Below are 24,827 nucleotides of genomic sequence, written 5' to 3' on the forward strand. Positions count from 1 at the left end.
AAATAAATTGATTGAGTTTATGATGAGGGTTGTTGTGGGTAACACAGTTGATGTGCTGTACATAGACTTGCAAATCTTGTTTGGTAAAATGTCACATAAGAAGCTTGTTGGTAAAGTTGAAGCCTGTGAAAAAGGATAGTTGCATATGAAGTTGGCTGAGTGACAGGAAGCAGAAATCTAATAATGAACAATTGCCTGCAATTTTGAGATGATTTGTAGCTCAGGTTGAGGTTCAGGTTGTAAATTTGCTTGCTGAGCTGGCAGGTTTGTTATCAGACGTTTCATTGCCACACTGGGTAACATCATCAATGAGCCATGTTCAGAACACGAGCACTTCACCGGAGGCTCACTGATGATGTTACCTAGCAATGGTGACGTAATGTCTGAAAACAAACTTGCCAGCTCAGCAAGCAAAGTTACAAACTGAACAACTGTTTATCCAATTGAAGTGCGGTTCTCCAAAAACTAGGGAAGTTGGTGCTGCTTTTCTTGATACAATATTAATGATGTACATTTTGGTACAAAGGGACAATTTAAATATTTGCAGGTGACAAAAAACTTAAAAATCATTGTGAATTGTGAGGAGGATACTGCTAGCCTTCAATAGAACATAGATAGGTTGGTGGAACAAGTAGACATGCTGCAAATGAAACTTTATGCAGGGAAATGTGGAGTTCTTTGTTGGAAAGAACAAGGGGCGGCAATTAAAAACTGAAGGATACAATTCAACTGCTGTATTCTGTCTAGTTCTAGGCAATACATTTAGTAAGGATGCAAAGGCTTTAGAGATAGTGCAGAAAGAGCTTACAATAATGATTCCGGGGATGAGGAACTTCAATTAAGTCAATAAACTGTGTAGCTGGGGCTGGTCTCTTTGGAGAAGAAAAGATTGAGAGGACGTTTGACAGAGAGGTTTATAATCAGTAGGTTTTCACAGGTTAGACAGGGAAACACTGCTCCCATGGGTAGAAGGGGGTGAGAACTAGAGCACACCAATTTAGGGTGATTGGCAACACGAAGGAAAACTATTCGGGCGGCACGGTGGCACAGTGGTTAGCACTGCTGCTTCACAGCACCAGAGACCCGGGTTCAATTCCCGACTCGGGTGACTGACTGTGTGGAGTTTGCACGTTCTCCCCGTGTCTGCGTGGGTTTCCTCTGGGTGCTCCGGTTTCCTCCCACAGTCCAAAGATGTGCAGGTCAGGTGAATTGGCCATACTAAATTGCCCATAGTGTTAGGTAAAGGGGTAGAGGTATGGGTGGGTTGCGCTTCGGCGGGTCGGTGTGGACTTGTTGGGCCGAAGGGCCTGTTTCCACACTGTAAGTAATCTAATCTAATCTAATCTATTGCAAGCATACAAACAAGGCACAAGAAGTTTCCTCTTGTGGGAGAATCTAGAACTAGTCACTCCACTCTTAGAACTTGCTCCACTATTCAATATGTTTGTGGCTGATCTCTCTTTAACCTCTACATTCCTGCATATTCCTCAATAATCTTTTGTCCTCTTGGTAGTCAGTAATCCATCTGCCTCTGCTTTAAAAATATTTAAAGATTTTGCATCCACTGTCTTTTGAGAAAGGGAATTCCAAAGACTCTTAACTGTCTACGAGAGAAGAAAAAATTTCCACCTCTGTTTTAAATGGAGTTCCCTCTTCTTTTTTAACTTTGATCCCTAGTTCTAGATTCTCCCACAAGAGGAAACATCTTTCAAAATCCACTTGGTCAAGGTATTTTATGCATTAAGTGGTTAGAAATTTAATACACTGCCCGAGGAAGCAGATTCAATTTTGTCTTTCATAGGAAATTGAACAATAACGTGAAGAAATAAAAATTACAAAGCTGTGGGGCAAGGTAAGAAACAGAGACTAGCAGGACTAGCCGAGTTGCTCTTGTAGAGAGCCAACTTTGACACGATGGGCTGAATGGTTTCAGTCCGCACTATCATAATTTTATGATTCAATGTCCTGGGATGCACAAGCTCAGAGTACATGGATTTCTGTAAAGTCTACTGGCTTCATTAACTATCTAGATTTGACAGCACTTTGAGTCTGTCAACAGAACAAAACGGTGCATGATTGGACAGACCATGATTGTCTTGGAAGAAAACAGACTAGATCTGGATCTGATCCAGCTTACTGAATGGCATCTGAATCACCAAAACACTTTTAATACATGAAAAGCAGGTAACACAATGCTAGATACTATCAACAATGTGATGTAGGTGTGGAAGACAGAGATGCAGTCCACTTACAGGTCATCCGGTCACCCAACGATCACAGGCAAATAGGTACAGGACTAGGATTCAATTAGATCATAGCTGACCTGTACCTCAACTAACACCATTTACCACCAATCTTTGCTCCATATTCCTTGATACCCTTATCCAAGTCAAAAAAAATCCAAACTTCAATTGACCAGTGTGCACAGAAGAGTTCCAGATTTCCACTGTCCTTTGCGTGCCAACGTGCTTCTTGATTTCCCTCTTGAACTCTAATGTTATGATTTTGTCCTTTTGCTCTTCATTCCCTTACCAAATGAAGTAGTTTCTATCTAGCCTATCAATTCTTTTTGCTCAGAGAATCAACAACTGATGCTCTCTGCTGTAGTCCAATGACAAGCAAGTCTGCACATTAAATGGTTTCCTTTTTTCTCATGGACTCAGGTTTTGGTAAATATCTCTGTTGACAACATTGACAAAGAACGTAACATAAGAACATAGGATTAGGAGTAGGAGTAACATTCGGTGGCACTATTCAATAAGATCATGGCTGATCTGCTCCAGCCCTCAACTCCTCTTTCCTAGCAGCTCATCATAGCCCTCAACTCCACAGTATTTAAAAATCTATCCACCACCTCTTTGACGATCTAGCTCCACAACTCTCTGGGATAGAGAATTCCAGACATTCACTTTCACTGGGAGGAGAGGTTCCTCTGCATCTCAGTCTGAAATGAATGTGGTGCTGGGAAAGCACAGCCGGCCAGGCAGCATCCAAGGTGCAGGAGAGTCAACGTTTGAGCATAAGCTCTTCGTCAGGAATTCCTGTGCTGTCCTGATGAAGCGTTATGCTCGAAATGTCAACTCGCCTGCTCCTCGGATGCTGCCTGACCAGCTGTGCTTTTCCTGCACCACACTTTTTGACTTTGATCTCCAGTATCTGCATCCTCACTTTCTCCCAGTTTTAAAAAAAGAGTGTCTACTTATTCTGTAATTGTGTTGTTTCCCCTCCCCAGTTCAAGATTCTCCCAATAATAGAAACAGCTTCTCAACATCCACCCTGCCAAGCTCCCTCAGAATCTTTCAATGCCACATTATCCACATCTAGTTCTTACGTAAAAGCAAAATACCGTGGATGTTGGAAATCTGAAATAAAATCTCAGCAGGCCGAGCAGCAGCTATGAAGAGAGAAACAAAATAATGTTGAGTCCAATATGACTCTTCTTCTCCAGTTCTTTTATTATGGGAGACAACATAAGCATTACCCCCACAGGCATAATTACCCTGATGGAGGCAAAGCCCACACTAGTGTCAGATCACAAACCAAGGACATGATTAATATTTATTAAGCACCCTGCAGAAAAATATTTATTAAGCACCCTGCAGACCCCTCATGACCATAGAACCTGCCTCCACATTTATTTCCATCTGTTATCAATTAAATATTTAGCATCACGTTTGAAGTACTAAGGCACAGACCACTCAGCCTTATCAGTCAAGAAATCGCCTCCTCACATTCAAGTCACTGGTCAGCATATTCCAGAGCTCCAGGTCACCATTTATGGCACATCTCTAGTTGCCCTTCGGAAGGTGATGGCAGACATTTCTTTTTGAGACACTGCAGTCTGTGTGGTATAGGTCCACCCACAGCAGTTCTGAAAGGGAGCTAACTGTCTCTGTAAAAGGTTTGCCCCTCATCCCAGTCTGAATTATCATTGCAGTAAATCTTCATATGCATGTTGGAAATGTCAAATGATTACTTAATTACAAGGTTTGTTTAGTTCACAACTGATATGCATATTACTCCCACCTTGTTGCAATTTCTCTTGACTTACAAACAAATAACTATTGGCAGCATGGTGGCTCAGTGGTTAGCATTGCTGCCTTACAAAGCCTGGGTGACTGCCTGTATGAAGTTTGCACGTTCTCCCTGTGTCTGCATGGGTTTCCTCCTACAATCCAAAGATGTGTAGGTTAGGTGAATTGGCCATGCTAAATTGCCCATAGTGTTCAGGGATGTGTAGGTTCTTTAGTCAGGGGAAAATATAGAATAATAGGGTAGAGATATGGGTCTGGGTGGATTACTCTTTGGAGGGTTGGTGTGGACTTGTTGGGCTGAAGGGCCTGTTTCCACGCTATAGAGATTCTATCTCAAAACCTACATACATTTTTGTAATACTCCAAAAGCAGGACTTTTATGTGGATCACTGTTCAAAATGTATTCAAGCCCATGTGTTGATATATCTGTACTAGAGGGTTACCAATCCATACTTTGTACAACTTCGAAATAAGTTGTAACATTACGTTGAGAATGAACTGCATTACAGCCCAATAAAGTGGGTAGTTCCCTCCTCCCAACAACCCCTGTTTTCTGATATTACTCCATCTCTTTGGTTGTGATTCACTCTCACACCAGCAGTTAATCCAATTTCTATCTGCCCTCATTCTTGTGCCAGCATTATTTATGTTATTGCTTGAGTAGATTCATTTTTCTGTTAAAATAGTGGGCAGGATCAGAATGCTGCCTTACCACTTCAAAGCCCACATTTCTCTTCCTATCAGGCAATACAAGACATTAAGCTTGTACATGCAATGTAATGTTCTTTTAAATTGACATATTGTTTCACCAGCTCCTTGAAAGTGGAGTCACAAGTACTGGTGAAGGTGGCGTTTGGTATGCTTTCCTTTATTGGTCAGAGTATTGAGTACCGGAGTTGGGAGGTCATGTTGCAGCTGTACAGGACATTGGTTAGGCCACTGTTGGAATATTGTGTGCAATTCTGGTCTCCTTCCAATCAGAAAGATGTTGTGAAACTTGAAAGGGTTCAGAAAAGATTTACAAGGATGTTGCCAGGGTTGGAGGGTTTGAGCTATCAGGAGAGGTTGAATAGGTTAGGGCTATTTTCCCTGGAGCGTCAGAGGCTGAAGGGTGACCTTATAGAGGTTTATAAATTCATGAGGGGAATGGATAGGATAAACAGACAAAGTATTTTCCCTGGGGTGGGGGAGTCCAGAACTAAAGGGCGAGTTTAGGGTGAGAGAGGAAAGATATAAAAAAGACCTAAGAGGCAACTTTTTCATGCAGAGGGTGGTGCGTGTATGGAATGAGCTGCCGGGGAAGTGGTGAAAGCTGGTACAATTGCAACATTTAAAAGGCATTTGGATGGGTATATGAATAGGAAGGGTTTGGAGGGACATGGGCCAGGTGCTGACAAGTGGGACTAGATTTGGTTAGGATATCTGGTCAGCATGGACAGTTTGGACCGGAGGGTCTGTTTCCATGCTGTACATCTCTATAACTCTATGACTCAATACAGTTGTTAAGATTTTGCCAAAAGTAGAAACCAACTCGTGAGTTTCAAGGCAACTTTCTGAAATGACAAAATTCACAGTATTTTTGCTTTACAATCAACATTCTAACAATGAACCTGTAAACGTGGTCCGAATTCCACAGAACACTTAATCATTGGTCTCAACCATTTTGATAACATTTTTGAAGTCCTTCTTAAATTGAGGTGTTTTTGAGCAATATGTGCACAGATGAGAAATGTTCACAATACAATCCAAATATTATTTCTCCAAAAGAAAGCTGCTAGGGCTATGTTATGTAAAAATTGCAAAGAAAACTTTATGGAAGAAAAAACAAAATATCTGCATTTCTTCTTTATCCACTGATGAATCATGGCTACTATGAAATTAACATTTGTATCCAAATTTTGAAACTGAATTTAATCTTAACAGCTCCTTTCCTGTTGCTATCATACTGGCAAAATTATTGTTTTGACCAAACTGAAAAGATTAGTAACTTCTTCGCTCAAAATTTAATAATAATTCACTCTAATGGATAGGATAAATAGACAAAGTATTTTCCCTGGGGTGGGGGAGTCCAGAACTAAAGGGCAAGAGGGGGAAGATATAAAAGAGACCTAAGAGGCAACTTTTTCATGCAGAGGGTGTTGCGTGTATGGAATGAGCTGCCAGAGGAAGTGGTGAAAGCTGGTACAATTGCAACATTTAAAAGACATTTGGGTGGGTATATGAATAGGAAGGGTTTGGAGGGATATGGGCCAGGTGCAATACATTGGCAATACAATGCTGGCATGATCCCCAGGCAGGTTACTGAGAAAAGGAATGATATAAGGAACAATGTTTTGTTTGTATTGCAGTGGCATCAGAGATACAGCTGTGTGATGTGACCCTTTTGGATTTTTTTGTCTGCATTGTTTTTAAATGACTCATAGCCTTACATGTTGTCAATCAGCATTTTATCATGCTGTTGACAACAGTATCAACTTGCCATGGATTGATACTGATCAACAGATTGTACTGGCATTATGTATAAATTTGTAACAACTACTAACGGCATTGCAAAAGATGACAGAGTAAAAGCAGAAAGCACGGTTCTTTATTTATTTTCTCCAAAGAGATATCAACATCAAAAGAAAACCAATTCTGAAGACTTATTAAATCTTGCAATACAGATGAGAATGTTAAGTAACTTCTCAGTGGGAAGTCCGTGCCAAAACCTTCACTGACCCCTTCAAAAAGTATTTATTACCTCTTGTTACAGCTAGAAACAGTTTTCACCCTGGCTACCAGTAACAGTTCACAGAAATTGCTTTTAATCCACAGCTCCAGCTTTAGATTGTTTTCTCAACTATCTATATTCGGTATGAGTATGGTTCCATACAAATGACTGCAGCTTCCCGTTGAACTCAAAGACATTTGGATGAGAATTCAGAAGGCATGGTCAGTAAGTTTGCGATGACACCAAAATTGGTAGCATAGTAGACAATGAAGAAAGTTTTCTAAAATTACAAAGAGATCTTGATCAAATGGGTCAATTGGCTGAAACATTGCAGATAGAGTTCAAAAGCAAGTATTGTATTGCATTTTGATACAACAAACAAAGGTAGGACTTATAGTATTAAAGAAAGGGCCTTGGGTAGTCATAGAGCTGTGCAGCATGGAAACAGACTCTTCGGTCCAACCCGTCCATGCCGACCAGATATTCCAACCCAATCTAGTCCCGCCTGCCAGCACCCGGCCCATATCTCTCCAAACCCTTCCTATTCATATAGCCATTCGGATGCCTTTTAAATGGTGCAATTGTACCAGCCTCCACCACTTCCTCTGGCAGCTCATTCCATACACATACCACCCTCTGCGTGAAAAGGTTGCTCCATAGGTCTCTTTTATATCTTTCCCCTCTCACTCGAAACCTATGCCCTCTAGTTCTGGACTCCCACATCCCAGGGAAAAGACTTTGTCTATTTATCCTATCCATGCCCCTCATGATTTTATAAACCTCAGCCTCCGACGCTCTAGGGTAAACAGCCCCAGTCTATTCAACCTCTCCCAATAGCTCAAATCCTCCAACCCTGGCAATATCCTTGTAAATCTTTTCTGAACCCTTTCAAGTTTCACAACATCCTTCCGATAGGAAGGAGACCAGATTTGCACACAATATTCCAACACAGAGGCCTAACCAATGTCCTGGACAGCCGCAACATGACTTCCCAACTCCTGTACTCAATACTCTGACCAATAAAGGAAAGCATACCAAATGCCGTCTTCACCATCCTATCTACCTGCGACTCCACTTTCAAGGAGCTATGAAACTGCATTCCAAGGTCTCTCTGCTCAACAACACTCCCTAGGACCCCACGACCAAGTGCACAAGTCCTGCTAAGATTTGCTTTCCCAAAATGCAGCACCTCACATTTATGTCAATTAAACTCCATCTGCCACTCAGCCCATTGGCCCATCTAATCAAGATTCCGTTGTAATGTGAGGTAACCTTTTTCGCTGTCCACTACACCTCCAATTTTGGTGTCATCTGCAAACTTACTAACTATACCTCTTATGCTCACATCCAAATCATTTACATAAATGATGAAAAGTAGTGGACCAAGCACCAATCCTTGTAGCACTCCACTGGTCACAGGCCTCCAGTCTGAAAAGCAACCCTCCATCACCATCCTCTGTCTTCTACCTTTGAGGCAGATCTGTATTCAAATGGCTAGTTCTCCCTGTATTCCATGAGATCTAACCTTGCTCACCAGTCTCCCATGGGGAACCCTGTCGAATGCCTTACTGAAGTCCATATAGATCACATCTACCACTCTGCCCCTCATCAATCCTCTTTGTTACTTCTTCAAAAAACTCTATCAAGTTTGTGAGACATGATTTCCCACGCACAAAGCCATGCTGACTATCCCTAATCAGTTCTTGCCTTTCCAAATACATGTACATCCTGTCCCTCAGGATTCCCTCCAACAACTTGCCCACCTCCGACGTCATGCTCACCGGACTATAGTTCCCTGGCTTGTCCTTACCACCTTTCATAAATACTGGCACCACGTTAGCCAACCTCCAGTCTTCCTTTACCTCATCTGTGACTATTGGTGATACAAATATCTCAGCAAGAGGCCCAGCAATCATTTTTCTAGCTTCCCACAGAGCTCTAGGGTATACCTGATCTGGTCCTGGGGATTTATCCACTTTTATGCATTTCAAGACATCTAGCACTTCCTCCTCTGTAATATGGACATTTTTCAAGATGTCACCATCTATTTCTCTACATTCCATATCTTCCATGTCCTTTTCCACAGTAAATACTGATGCAAAATACTCATTTAGTATCCCCCCCATCTCCTGCAGCTCCATACGAAGGCCGCTTGCTGACCTTTGAGGGGCCCTATTCTCTCCCTAGTTACCCTTTTGTCCTTATAGTATTTATAAAAACCCTTCGGATTCTCCTTAACTCTATTTGCCAAAACTATCTCATGTCCCCTTTTTTCCCTCCTGATTTCCCTCTTAAGTATACTTCTGCTGCCTTTATACTCTTCTGAGGATTCACTTGATCTATCCTGTCTATACCTGACATATGCTTCCTTCTTTTTCTTATCCAAACCCTCAATTTCTTTAGACATCCAGCATTCCCTATACCTACCAGCCTTTCCTTTCACCCTAACAGGAATATACTGTCTCTGGATTCTCATTATCTAATTTCTGAATGCTTCCCATTTTCCAGCCATCCTGTCCGTTCCCTGAGCCATGTTTCTGTAATTGTTGTGATACTCCAGCCCCATATTCCTAACCATGTCCTGAGTTCATCTGTCTTCCCTGTTAGGCCTCTTGCATTGAAATAAATGCAGTTTAATTTATCAGTCCTACCTTGTTTTCGGTTCTCCACTGTACCAGTCTCAGATTGATCTCTTTCCTCACTATCTCCCTGGGTCCCAACCCAATCTTACTACTTTAAATCCTCCCGAGCAGCTCTAGCAAATCTCCCTGCCAGCATATTAGTCCCCTTCCAATTTATATGCAATCCATCCTTCTTGTACACTTCTACCCCAAAAGAAATTCCAATGTTCCAAAAAATTTGAATCTTTTTTCCATACACCAGCTCCTCAGCCATGCATTCACCTGCTCTATCCTCCTATTCCTGTCCTCACTAGCTCATAGCACCAAGAGTAATCCAGATATTACTACTCTCGAGGACCTTCTTAAATTCCTGCCTAGCTCTCTGTAAGTTCCCTTCAGAATTTCAACCTTTTCCCTTCCTACGTCATTGGTACCGATGTGTAAAATGACCTCCTGCTGGCCCCTCTCCCTCTTGAGACTTGTAGAACGGAAACACCTGGTGGTGCAGGTAAATAATTCTTTGAAGTTTGCATCACATATAGATAAGGTGGTCAAAAAAGGTTTTTGACAACACTTGCCTTCATTGCTCAGTCTTTTGAGTATAGAAATTAAGATGTCATGCTGATGTTGTATTGAACATTGGTGAGGCTTCTTCTGAAATATGTGTCCCGTTCTGGTCGCCCAGTTATAGGAAGGATATTATTAAGCTGAAGAGGGTTCAGAAGAGATATAGGACGCTGCCAGGAATGCAAGGTTTGAGTTATAAGGAAAGACTGGATAGGCTGAGACTTTTTTCACTGGATCGTAGAAGATTGAGAGGTGACCTGAAAGAAGTTTACAAAATAATGAGGAGTGTATATAGAGTTAGTGGTCATTGTCTTTTCCCTTGGGTGGAGGAATTTCAAAACTAGGGGGCACATTTTTAAGGTGAGATGAGAGAGATTTTAAAAAGACATGGGGCAATTTTTTTTAAACACAGAGGGTGGTTTGCATGTGAAATGAACTTCCAGAGGAAGTTGGGGATGTGAGTGCAATTAAAAAGTTTAAAAGACATTTGGATAAGTACATGAACAGAAAATGTTTGGAGGGATATGGGCCAGAGCTGAAAATGTGTTGCTGGAAAAGCGCAGCAGGTCAGGCAGCATCCAAGGAGCAGGAGAATCGACGTTTCGGGCATGAGCCCTTCTTCAGGAATCCTGAAGAAGGGCTCATGCCCGAAACGTCGATTCTCCTGCTCCTTGGATGCTGCCTGACCTGCTGCGCTTTTCCAGCAACACATTTTCAGCTCTGATCTCCAGCATCTGCAGTCCTCACTTATTCCTCGGGATATGGGCCAGGAACAGGCAGGTGGGACTAGCTTAGTTGGGGATTATGGTTGACATGGACTGGTGGGATCAAAGGGTCTGTTTCCGTGCTGTATGACTATGTGATTTGAAGTTTACGTGAAAGATTGCAAACTATATGGCCCTGCTTTCGACAGGACACATTATGATAATTCAAACACCACTGAGTGTCCTTATCATGCTTAGTTTTACTTTCTCATTTCATTTATAATTTAAACTTCCAAATCATTTTTTGTCTACTTAGAAACTAGTGAACTTCCATACTGCATTGATACTAATGTGATATAAATCACTCAAAAACTCCTCAGAAGTAACCAATTAGTTGTCTACTACAGTTTTGAAATAACTTATAAAATAATCAGTTACAGTTTATCTAACGATGTTTTACATTGTCACTTTACTGGCATGAATTCTCAAAAAACAAAGAAAGTGCATTGTGTCTGACTAATACTACGGTCTCTGCTAACACAAAATAAATGACCACAAATATCTGGACGGGTACTAGGTAGAGACCTCACATCCATTTATTAAGTGCATTATTCAGAGTTATCTTTTCATCACAAAGTTCTCACTGGCAAGGTCCCTAATACTCGGCTGGATTGCATTGGAAAAGGACGTACCCTATTGAATGCAGAGATTTGTTTTTTCCGTAGTTTCTACCTACAAATCACCCTTCACTAAATTTCAATCCAAATTTCTCTCATAATTGTGCAGGATTTTGTTTTGTTTTCCTTTTAATGGTTCGAAGTGGATTAAAACAAGTGGGTTTTCTTTTAAACAGTGCGCAAAATACCCCTATCCACGATCCTTTTCCCCAATTAGCATGAATGCAGCACAGTTCACCACCACAGCCTATGGAGGACGTCTTCCTCTAGAGACAGATTTCTCCTCAGACAGTATGTTGAGAACTTTAAAATAAAAAAGGGCGCTTCATTCAAATAAAATTCAAGGGCTCCTACACTAACTTCCGGCTTCACGTCATGCAATTCAAAACAGGAGATAATTCAACTTTTCAATCAGCGGATTGGGACGAAGATATTTTCTTCCCTTTTTCAACACCCCGAACTTGAGTTTGGCCGTTAGAAGCATCGCGCATGCGCAGCCTCTCACTTGCCTGCGTGAGCTTTCGGTTTTCACGGGGGCCTCAGATACATTTCCCCCCCCCCTCTCTATTTCTTTTGAATGTTCGGGAGATAGATGGAGGGGGGAAAGAATGATATTTCCCTCCACACCATCCCTGGCAAAAAAAAAGGTTTATGGCGCGCACTCCGGCTCCAACGGAAAACGTCAAGCGGCCGATTCGCTTGAGAAGAATCGGCCACTGCTCTTTGCTGCCATAAATTTATAAATTATGCTAATGGCGGAGAAAAAAATCCAAATGAGGCGACACAACCTCCGTCCTCCTCCCCGCCACTTCTCACCTCTTTCTCGGAGATGTGTGCACACACTCTCACACAGATATAAAAGAAAAAGCTTGCTCCCTCCCCCAACTCCACCCAGGATTACCTGCATCTACTTACCGTTAGTTTTTAATCTTTCAGCTGCAGAAAGTAGCCCGGAAACTGTCCGCTTTTCACCAGCTTGTTTGCCAACAATTCTTTTGAAGCAAGTTACAAGGGGGGAAAAAGTCGAGTTTTGTTTTCAATTTAAGACGAACGGCAAGTCTATTGATTAACGGAGGAATATTTGCATCGATTTTTTTTTAGAAAAGATGGGCCTTGAGGAATATTTTATTATTTCTTCACAGTTTTCACCATTATAATGGAAACGTTTGGCGGTCCAAAACTCTTAAGGAAATTGTCTTGTCGATGCCTCCTTTGTAATTAAAAAGCCACCAGCTTCGATAAACATTGCTCGTTAAGCACTACGTTATGAACATAATTTATGCAAAGGCGAGTCTGCATACGACAAAAAAATGTTGATGTTGCCTTTCCGATCTGCGAGGACAGATGGCGCGCTTACCTCCTTAAAGGGACAACATCTCTGCGAACAACTTCAACTGGGAGCATGTGACACACTTAGAGCCAGCATAAGTAGCCAAGTCTCGGACTGACAAGCTGATGTGAGAACTGTGATTGCGCTTTCAGTTTTGAGATTTATTTTGAATACAGAAACATGCTTAAAATATTCAGCAGGTTCAGGCAGAATCTGTGGGAAGGAAAAAAACAGGCAGCCTACCATCAGAATTTTGAGATTTGCTTTGATGATTTTTTAAAAAACAATCTAAACAATAGTAAGCTATATATGGATGTATTATTCATGTATTAGAATAATAGGATGTTTAGGGTGGCACAATGGTTAGCACTGCTGCCTCACAGCGCCAGAGACCCGGGTTCAATTCCTGCCTCAGGTGTCTGACTGTGTGGAGTTTGTATATTCTCCCCGTGTCTGTATGGGTTTCCTCCCACCGTCCAAAAATGTGCAGGTTAGGTGAGTTGGCCATGCCTGTAGTGTTAGGGGAATGGGTTTGGGTGGGTTGTACTTAGGTGGGTTGGTGTGGACTTGTTGGGCCTGTTTCCACGGTGTAAATAATCTATAAAGTGATAGTAATTAATTACATATATAAATATGTATATAGGAGCACTACATATTTTGTATAGGTGAGCAAACATGTATTGATGTCAGTTCCCAAATACATCGGCAGGGTTAGAGTTGTACAGCTTTTAATAGCATGGAAAGAGGTCCTGATAATAAACAGGAAATAAATAGGGTGTCCAGCATTAAAGTCAGAGCCCCTGTGGTGGTATAATGTGTGCCGTCTTGGTCTTGTTATTTAAGTAAGGATCTAATTGTGTTGGAGGTGGTTCAGAGAATGTTCATGAGATTGATACCTGGAGTGAGCAGGTTGTTTTATGATGAAAAATTGGACAGGCTGGGCTTGTTTTCACTGGAGTTTAGAAGAGTGAGGGGTTGTTTTGATTGAAGTATGTAAGATCCTAAATGGTAAATATGGAAGTTAGCTTGAATCTTCAAGCTCAGGAACCAGGTGAGAGCAGCTGGATGACAGAGGAGAGGTGGGGCGGAGGAGGATGGTATGGTCACCATGCCAAAGACTGCAGACAGATTGAGGATGCTGAGAAGGAAAAGTTTACAGTAGCCAGTCACACAGGATGTCATCAGTGCCTTTTACTAGCAGTACCGAAAAGAGCTCTTGTCAAGGAGAATTTGTTAAGCATTTGTAGTTGTTCTGAGAATATTAATAGTCAGCTACATAATGAAAGACTACAGTCACATGTAGAATGGATCAGATGAAAGTAGCAGCTTCCCTCTCTGAGGCACACTGGTAAACCAGTTAAGGTTTATGACAATTTGGTAGCTTTAAAGGTCAGATGTATGCAATTCAGTTTTATAGGATATGAACACTCAACCACTGGATTGCTGGTCCAGTTCTATGACTACTGGCTGTTAGGCTACGTTTGTTTATACACGAAGGCACAGCAGGAAGCTGTGGTTGTGCGATCAAAGGGTATTTCTGGATGGGTGAGCCACAATGGTTCAACTGACAATTCTTTTTTGTAATAATCTTACAGAAATTGTGTTGATTTCAGGAGCATGAGGAAGCAATGACAGAATTAGCTGTATTGAAAGAGTGATCAGAGTGATTAAATTCTGAGAATTATTTTCTGGGACCAACATATTGTGACATTTCAGAAAGTTTTGATCTAGAACAATACGTCGTATTCAGTTCTGGCTGGTCATGGAGCTAATTTTGTAACCCAGTGTTTTATAGTACAATCATAAAGTTAAAACAAGTTCAGTATTTCTTGTAAAATATAGTTGATCGTACCTGTCAGCAATTTAATTACCGCATTCACCATTCAAACAGCACTTAACCATCTAGTCCCTGCCCTCCAGTAGAGGAATTTCTAAAATTCTGTTTTGAGCTTATCAAATAGGTTTTTACTTGATTAAACACGTATGCCCATCAAGAGATATATTCATATGAGTGGACAGATAGCAATGCAAAATGAATAATCTTGTTGCTGGTTACTTTGAAGTCTGATTTTTACATTTTGGTATCATGAGTACCAACATAACAATTCAAAATAATGTAGTATAGAAACTACCAGGATATATGAACATGAACTAGCCACAAAACGACATGACCCTCTCTCACTAGTATCCTTACATACAGATGAGGAAGGACACCACTTTGACTTGGACAACATATCCACCCTAGGAGAAGCCAAACAGAGACACGCACGAGAATTCCTAGAAGCATGGCATTCCAACCAGAACTCTACCAACAAACACATTGACTTGGATCCCATTTACTATCTAGTCTCTGAGAAAAAGAACAGGAAATGAAATCACCACAGGAAATGACATCACCAACCCAAGGAAGCCTAAACACATAAATAGAAAACAGGCCACGAATACCAGTGCTTCACCAGAGGTTCACTGATAATGTTACCTAGTACGGTGATGAAACGTGTGAAAACGAACCTTCCAGCTCAGCGAGCAAACTTACATCCAGAACTACCAGTATGAAATCATTCTTGAACAATAAATGCAGGACAGCCACTGGGAGCTGAGCATGTTACATCGCTGATTTTGGATTTTCTCTGTTGATCAGTTATTTTCTATTCCAGTTGCACATTGCATAAAACTTCTGATATTTACACTACGTTGGCAGCTTGAGAGTTGTCAAAAAACATTATTGCAGATGCATCGTTATTAACTACTATCTTTCATTCACATTAAAGCCATTCTCAGGAAAGGTATAGTTTATGACATTCATTCAATTAGTTCAGTCAATTGACAAAAGCCATCATCTCATCCACTTTACCAAAAATAGGAACCTCACACCCAATGATAACATAATGAAAACTTTCTTTTAAAATGTTGTATTTTGTTTTCAATCTTATGACTCAACAGTCTAGCAGTAGTTCCTGTAAGAAAACGTTATCTGATATAATCCAGATGCTGTACTTTCTTCAATATGCTGTTCTCGTGATGATTAACACATAGGGAGTCAGCAATTACCTCACTTACAGTGAGCTATTAACAAGATTCAACATAATAGTGCACACCATTCCCAAACTCACTTCGAAATGCAGCTAATATCACAAAATTTGAGGGACTTTCAGAAGACAATATGAATTCAAATAATTGACTCAATACATCATCATGAGTTGCCCTCCATTACATTGGCTTCTGACTGAATTCAAGATTCTTTGATACCAAGAAGTCCTGTTTCTGAATAGCAAATTTAGCTTGTTTCACCTTCTCACCAATCTTCTGGGCCACTTTCTCTCTTGAGAAGGGGCTGAAACTTCATTTATGTGATACTGCTCCATTACCTATTCAATCATCAAGGAGGTTATGTGAAATTAACTGTAGAATGAACCTAATTCCCACTAAGTACTGGTCCATACCACAAAACTGGTCATATTTGTATAAGATAATAGCAAAAGAATTGGATAATATGGTTGAGGAAATCAAAATGTTGTGCCTGGCCTGGTAAAATAGGAGATTTTCTTTTAAATGTACTGCATTTGGCCCAAACGTTTCTTACCTAGAAATGGACAGTGACCAAAACAAAAATACTCCTTCACACAAGTTGTACACAATTTATTTCCAAAATATAAAGCAACCACTTTTAACAAATCATATTTTCCATTTAAACCCACTCTACAATTGTGCTAAGTGAAAAATCACACAACACCAGGTTATAGTTCAACAGGTTTAATTGGAAGCACTAGCTTTCGGAGCGCCGCTCCTTCATCAGGTGGTTAAGGAGGACACAATTATAAGGCACAGAATTTATAGCAAAAGTTTACAGTGTGATGTCACTGAAATTATACATTGAAAAATACCTTGATTGTCTGTTGAGTCTTTCATCTGTTTGAATACCATGATAGTTTCACTTCTTTCATGTGTAAATCACAAAACTTTTTTTTAAAAGTTGCATTCTCAGGTTAACTGTAACAATTGGTATTAGCTAGACAATATATTGAAGGTGTTAGCCCCCTGTGTTCTCTGTCTGTGCCATGATGTTTAGATTGATACTAATCTAAAATGTGAGATAACAGAGTTTTACATGAATTCATGCAGTTTTTGAGCAAAGTACAATGTAACTCTGCAAGTGCAAATTCACTCCAAAAACATATATATATATATGTGTGTGCGTGTGGGTCTTTGTGTCTGTCTGTGTGTGTGTCTGGTTTGGGGGGTTGTGAGTGTGAGAGAGAGTGTATATGTGAGTGTAGAGTGTCTTAAGTCTGTGAGGGGGTGCATGTGTGTGTGTGGGAATGTGTGTGTGTGTCTGGGGTGAGGGGGTTGTGAGTGTCTGTGAGAGAGAGTGTATATGTGTGTGCATGAGTGTAGAGTGGTCGAAGTCTCTGAGAGGATGCATGTGTGAGTGTGGAAGTGTGTGTGTCTGTAAGGGTGTATGTGAGTGTCTGTGTATATATGTGTTCATGTGTATGTGTGTGTATAGGTGCGCCTGTGTGTCTGTGCAGGAGTGTCTGTGTGTGTGTATAGTGCAATGGTGGTCACCTGTAGCATGACATGAACCCAATGTCCAGGTTGAGGTAATCTCTATGGGTATGACACTTACCTATTAGCCTCTGCTCAGCCACTTTTAGCTGCTGCCTGTCCCAAAGTCCGCCTTGGAGGATGGTCACCCGAAAGTCCGAGGTCGAATGTCCTGGACCACTGAAGTGTTCCCCAACTGTTGATTGTTGTGCGGTGCCCATTCATCCGTTGCCGTAGCCTTTGCTAGGTTTCCCCAATGTATCATGCCTCAGGGCATCCTTGCCTGCAACGTATAAGATAGACAACATTGGCTGAGTCACATGAGTACCTGCCACATACATGATGGGAGGTGTCCCCACGTGTAATAGTGGTATCCATGTCCACACTCTGACACGTCTTGCAGCGCCTACCTTGACAGGGTTGTATGGAGTTGTCCTGAGAGCCAGGCAGCTTGCTACGAACAATGATCTGTTTGAGGTTTGGTGGTTGTTTAAAGGCGAGGGATGGAGGTGTGGGGAAGGTCTTGGCGAGGTGCTCATCCTCATTGATAATGTGTTGCAGGTCACAAAGAACATGGCATAGTTTTTCAGCTCCTGGGAAGTACTGAACAATGAAGGGTACCCTGATGGTTGCAGCTTGTGCCTGTCTCCTGAGGAAGTCATTACGATTCCTTGCTGTGGCACATCGGAACTGGCGGTTGATGGGTTGAGCATCGTACCCCATTCTTATGAGGGGATCCCTGAGTACTTCCAGGTGCCCGTCACGTTCCTCTTCATCTGAGCAGATCTGGTGTATGTGTAGGGCTTGTCCATAGGGGATGGCTGTTTTAATATGTTTTGGATGGAAGCTGGAGAAATGTAGCATTGTGACTTTGTCTGTGGGTTACAGACAACCTCACAGAGAACACAGGGGGCTAACACCTTCAACATATTGTCTAGCTAACACCAATTGTTACAGTTCACCTGAGAATGCAACTTTAAAAAAAAACGTTTTGTGATTTACGCATGAAAGAAGTGAAACTATCATGGTATTCAAACAGATGAAAGACTCAACAGATAATCAAGGTATTATTCAATATATAATTTCAGTTACATCACACTGTAAACTTTTGCTATAAATTCTGTGCCTTACAATTGTGTCCTCCATTGGAAGCTAGTGTGCTTCCAATTAAACGTGTTGAACTATAACCTGGTGTTGTGTGAGTTTTAACTTTGTACACCCCAGTCCAACACTGCCATCTCCAAATCATGACTACAATTGTGCTGACACTGCAAAATAAAACCAAGCTTAATCAACAACTGATTTATGTTTAATATGATGGTAGGGCACCCTAATAATCTAGTAAAGGTTGGTTTAATTGTATACAATTCCTTTGATGCAGCCATCTTAAGTTCTTTTATCGGCATGATTGACTGAATCTATTTCCAGTTTTTCTTTAAAATTTAGAAACCTAGATGAAGGCCAATCATATGAGATAGCACTAAGACTGAAAAGAACAGAATAGAAAACAAGGTAAATCAGATGATACTGTTTGAAAGATCCAAAGCTTGGACGATATACATTCTAGAAGTTGGATAAGACTAAGATGGATAATTAGTTCCATAACTTTGATTTAATGAATTAAAGTATAACATAGGGCAATAGGAGTCTCAATACTTTTACACACTTTGAATGAGATACAATTTTTCAATCGTGAGTGGGTTAAGTGTCAGTTAATACAATATAGATTTTCTTGCAGCTTTATTTGTCAATGGGGACGTAGAAAATTGTATTGTGTTTCATAAATTACAAACTGTATATACAAAGTTCCATCAGCTCCATCATCAGTTTCAATGTGGGACAAATGTAAAGAGTCCAGATGTTGAATCGGATTTTAATTAGCTGGGATCTGTGAGATCAAACTCAACATGTTAGACAAAGATTCAAAAACAACCTTGAACTGAAACACGGTCAGTCTTTATTTAAAAACAAACACTGCATGCAGTTTTTTGGCTAAAACACACAAGAGAGACAAAAAGGTTTCCCAGGCTCCCATGTTTTCTCATGTCTTTAAAAAGGAAAGGATAACATTTATATACTTTAAAATATGCTGAGAAGTGACAAATTATCATGAAATGTTTATCATACATAACACTGCACTTCGTCTTATTGGTTTTCCGAAACATCAATCATTCACGTCATTCCATAACTTTATTTCTGTGTACGGATGTTTTGTTTAGGCTAAAATCTGCAGTTCAAAATATACAAGGAGCCGTTACAAGATTAGAGATTTTGTATGCATTCAGCCTGTGTCATGTTTACTGTCTCCGACCTTTTGCCACAGTCCTTTATAACTTGCTGATCTATAAATTGAGAGTTGGCCAATTGTTTTTTATAACTTGCTGATTTATAACTTGAGAGTTGGCCAATGCATATTAAATGTTCCCCACAATACCACACAGAAAAGGACTGAGGCTTATTTCTCACTGAGAGGGCTGATTTATGAGAACACCGAAACATCCAAATTAGGAGCATTAGGAGGCCGCTCAACCCTCCAAGCCTGCACTGTCATTCAATGAATCATTTCCATCTAACCCAGGCAAATTTTAATTCCCCTGCCTAACAAGAATTTACCTTCACCTTAAATATATTCAGTGACTCCTCCTCCACCACCTTCTGAGGCAGAGTTCCAAAGTAGCACAGCCCTCTGAAAGGAAAATATCCTCCTTATTTCTTTCCTAAAATGGGTAACCCTTAATTTTAAAGCCATGTTCCCTAGTTCTGGGCTCACAAACAAGAGTAAAGATCCCTTCCAAATTCACTTGGTTAAGACCATTCAGGATTTTATTACATTCAATTAAATCATCCCTCCTATTCAAAACTCCAGTGAAAACAAACCCAACCTGTATGATCTGACCTCCTAAGATAACCTGCTCATTTCAGATACCAATCTAGTAAATCATCTGCAACATATTTACAATCTTCCTTTAATATGGGAACCAAAACTGCAGACAGTATTTTAGATTTGCTCTCACCTGTACAACTGAAGCATAATATCATTATTTTTATGTTTTATTCCCCTCCTCTGTGTTATAAAGGATATCATCACATGAGCATTCTCAATAACTTGCTGTACCTGCATGCTAACCTTTTTGTAACATGTGCAATTCTACACCTAAATCCTTGTGTCACTTGGAATTCTGTAGGTGTTCTCTATTGAAATCATTCTCTTCTTTTATTCTTTCTGCCAAAGTGAAAAGCTTCACGTTTTCCCATATTATACTCCATCTTCAAATTTTGCCCACTCACTTAACCAACCTGTATCCTTGTTATGTCATCTTCACAGCATACTTTAGTATTTAAATTTGTGTTATCTTCAAATTTAGCCACCGTGCTTTTAATCCCCTCATTTAGTCATTGATAGAAATTATAAAAATGAATTGTTTTTCCATTTTGGAAAAGGAGATTTATGGGGAGAGGCTGTTGTTTGTAGGTGATTTTTAAGATTTCATAGGAATGAAAAGCTTGGATCCATCAAAGTATTCCTGTCTTATACACAATGTAAGGGCGAGAGAAGATGGTTTAAAAGTCAGTCATGTCAAAAGAAAACAGAAAACTTGGACAACTTTATTTTAAAATGTATGACAGGGTTGTGTAACAGATTCCCAGAAGAAGAATCAAATAGAAAATAGATGGGTGAGTATCTATTAGGAAAGGAATATGGGGTGATTAATTCCAGAACCACAGTAAGGAACATGGGAGGTTTGCAAAGGTAGGCAAGATGGGCCAGTGGTCATCCTCTGTCCATAATGTTAGCATATTGTTTTGCATTATCACATGGATTGTGTTCTGTAGCAATTACATTTTTTACATTTTTTATTATACAAATTGGCTTATATAATTCCATTGGTGTGGTTGCATACCCCTCCTTAATCTGCCAAAAGATGGTCTGATTAACACTTTAATAATAGAAAGCCAATTAAAAACAACAGCTGTTTTACTTCACAAACAACAGCAGCTTGCATTTGTATAGCAGCTGTGATATAGCCAGGCTCTTTACATAATGTTTACAAATAAACACCATTTGACACTGAGTCAAATGCGATGGTATAAGGACGCATGAAGTATAGAAATAGATTTTCAGAAGAGCTTTAAAGGAGGCGAGCAAGGCACATGGGTTTCGGGAGAGAATTCCAGACCTTAAGGCCCAGGTAGCTGAAGGTATCGCCACCAATAATGGAACGATTAAAATCGGGGATGCTCAAGAGGTCAGAACTGGAGGAGTGCCAAGATCTCTTGGCATCAATTGAACTAAATATCAGGGTGTATAGCAGGTGGTTTATGTGCTGTCTCCAGTATTTCTACCCACCTAGATTTGTTTTCTTTTTAGTTTTTAAGCTAAAAATAAAATGAAGGGATGGAAGTCTGTGCTCCTGCCATGTTTCTATATCTGTCTATTGGTGGACTGGATTGCCAAGCAACCAGAATACCTTTTATTCCAAGTGATGGCCCCTAGAAACTAACTCTTAAGCACTACAGCAACTGCCCAAGTTTGTTTTGACGGCACATTCCAAACTCACCATCTCAACTATCTCTAAGGCCAGTGCAGCAATGCATGGGAGCATCAACCCATTTCCCTTCAAGCTGCACATCATCCTGTTTTGGAACTATATTGGCTGTTCATTCAGTGACACTTGGTCAGAATCCTGGAATTCCCCCCCCTCCAACAGCATTGTATGCATCCATATACCCCAAGGACTGTAGCAGTTCAAGAATGCAGCTCACCACTACCATCTCAAGTGCAAATAGGAATGGGTAATAAATGTTAGCCAGGCAGCAAATTTCACATCCTGGTACTGAATTTTACCAAGAACTTGAACTGAAATTCAATTAAGATTGGAAGTATAATAGAGTAATATCAAAATCCTCCTGTGAGCAAATAGTTTCAGATTTTTTAAATCTATTAATAGATGTATCACCAGTATCGTATACCAAATGTATCATTTTGAGATCAGTCAGTAGGAGCCAATAAATGCTGTTGAATATTGCTGAAAAAACACACTTAAGTGAATCTTTTCAACTTAAACTCACAGGGCGTTTCGCAGGAATACCAGTTTCAGTTGAAAACCAAGGTTTGTACTGTATGAGAGGAGTCTGCTTGTTAGTTGACAATTGGATTCTGTTACTCACCATTAACTAGTGCACTCTCAATTGTATTGCCCTTACCAATCAGCACTCTGCTCATGCATTACAAATTTTGTTTTATCCCTTGAATTGGCATACCAATGAGTTGTCCTGATGATTGAAAGATAAAAAGCTTCGACAGAATGTCTTTTTCAGTAAAGCGTTGCATGCTTGTTAATAGGTGGAACCTACGTCAACCACAGTGCACTAGTCTGGAAGGGATAAATATTGAATTTTAGCAGCAGAAGTTATGATTAATCGGACTTCTTTGAGTGTCTTCAGCCTTCTGGACTCAATACTGACGTCAACAATTTTAGACCTCAAACTCAAGACATGAAGGCATCCTGTTCTGTTTTTATTTTAGGAAGACTTTTAGCTGGCTTGTTTCTTTCTGCATTGCATCATTTTGCATTTCTGACGGCTGCTCTTGTTTCTTCACTATACCTGTGACTGCTTTCTTTGGAGATGCCGGTGTTGGACTGGGGTGTACAAGGTTAAAAATTACACAACACCAGGTTGTAGTCCAACAGGTTTAATTGGAAGCATTAGCTTTCGGAGCAACGTTCCTTCATCAGGGGGTTGTGATGAAGGAGCAGCGCTCCGAAAGCTAGTGCTTCCAATTAAACCTGTTGGATTATAACCTGGTGTTGTGTGATCTTTAACTGCTTTCTTTGACTGTAGCAACAAACCTCTTTTGTTATTTAATCTTTCCAGCACTCTACCTCTATGGATCTTCACTTTTGTTCTTTCTACCCTTGAGCCCCACTTCAACTGGCTTATTAACTCTTGCATTTCTAATTCTCTTCAGTTCCGATGAAAGGTCATCAACCTGAAACAATAACACTTATCTTTCTCCACAAATGCTGCCATGTCTGACGAGTATTTCTATCCTTTTTATTTCTTAATTTGGATTTCTAGCATCTCGCAGTTTGTTTTTGTATTATTTCACAATTTTAGATCTAATGGTATTCTATCATGATAACGTTGTTCGGAACTAAGTCCCAATCTCTCTTGATTCCTTATCACACACACTTTTTTAAACATTTGGTCAGGAATGCAGGCAATCTAGTGGCAAGCTTCTGTCTGCTGTTTAGCTAACAAAAAAGACTAAAAGAGAAGATTAAAGGCTCCAGAATAAGGGAGAGATTAATGAATTAGATTTATAAATGGGTTACAGTAGAGGAGTTCAGGACAGTTTCTCAGGGTGATTGGAAGCTGATAGCAGTGTACTGTCCTGGAATCACTTCAGTCCACTGTTAACATGAATGATTTGGATATAAGGCTACAGGGGATAATGTCCAAGAGTACAAACAATTGTACTAGGAGGTACAGTAAATAAATTGTGGCTATATGGACTTTAGCAAGGCCTTTGGCCAGCTCCATCATGGTGAAGTCACATGGGATCTGTGGTGAGCTGATAAAATGGATCCAGAACTGGCTTAGGCGTAGAAGACAGATTAACGATGGAGGAGTGTTTTTCAGAATGGAGCTCTGTGACCAGTGGTGTTCTGCAGGGATCAGTGCTGAGACCCCTGATGTTTGTAATATATATAATGATTTGGAGGAAAGTGTAGGTGGCCTGATTAGTAAGTTTGCAGGCAACCCAAACATCAGGGATACTGAGGAAGATTGCCAGCTGGTGCAGCAGGAAACTTGGGGGGAGAAGTAGCTGATGGAGTTTAATCCAAACAAGTGCGAGGTGATGCATTTTGGGAGATTGAATGCAGGAGGGAAGTATACAGTTAATGGCAGAACCCTCAGCAATATCAACATACAGAGAGGTCTAGGTGTAGAGGTCCACAGTTCCCCGAAAGTGTCAAACCAAGTAGCTATGGACGTCAGGAAGGCAAATGGCATGCTTGCCTTCATCAGTCGAGGCATAGAGCATAAAATTTGGCAAGTCATCTTGCAGCTTATAGAACTTCAGTTAGCCCACATTTGGAATATTGTGTCACCACACTATCAGAAGGATGTGGAGGCTTTGGAGATGGTACAGAAATGGTTTACCAGCATGTTGCCTGCTTTGGAGGGCATTAGCTATGAGGAGAGATTGGACAAACTTGGAATGTTTTTACTTGAATAGTGCAGGATGAGAGGCAATCTATTAGAAGTTTACAAAATTAGATTAGATTAGATTACTTACAGTGCGGAGACAGGCCCTTCGGCCCAACAAGTCCACACCGACCCACCGAAGCGCAACCCACCCATACCCCTACATTAACCCCTTACCTAACACTACGGGCAATTTAGCATGGCCAATTCACCTGACCCACACATCTTTGGAGTGTGGGAGGAAACCGGAGCACCCGAAGGAAACCCATGCAGACACGGGGAGAACGTGCAAACTCCACACAGTCAGTCGCCTGAGTCGGGAATTGAACCCGGGTTTCTGGCGCTGTGAGGCAGCAGTGCTAACCACTGTGCCACCGTGCCGCCCAAGATTAGATTACTTACAGTGTGGAAACAGGCCCTTCGG

At 40.7% G+C, this 24,827-nt stretch overlaps 1 protein-coding gene across 3 annotated transcripts in view; it reads right to left on the bottom strand.

The window, feature by feature from the left end:
• Nucleotides 1-12,544, bottom strand: part of pou6f1 (POU class 6 homeobox 1) — a 132,624-nt gene extending 120,080 nt beyond the window's left edge. For all 3 annotated transcript variants that reach the window (XM_060820947.1, XM_060820945.1, XM_060820946.1), the window contains exon 1: nucleotides 12,229-12,544. The gene's annotated coding sequence lies outside the window, so the exon portion shown is untranslated. The remainder of the gene's footprint in view (nucleotides 1-12,228) is intronic.
• Nucleotides 12,545-24,827: the final 12,283 nt, after the last annotated feature.

Source organism: Hemiscyllium ocellatum, chromosome X, assembly GCF_020745735.1.
Source record: "Hemiscyllium ocellatum isolate sHemOce1 chromosome X, sHemOce1.pat.X.cur, whole genome shotgun sequence".
NCBI lineage: Eukaryota > Metazoa > Chordata > Chondrichthyes > Orectolobiformes > Hemiscylliidae > Hemiscyllium > Hemiscyllium ocellatum.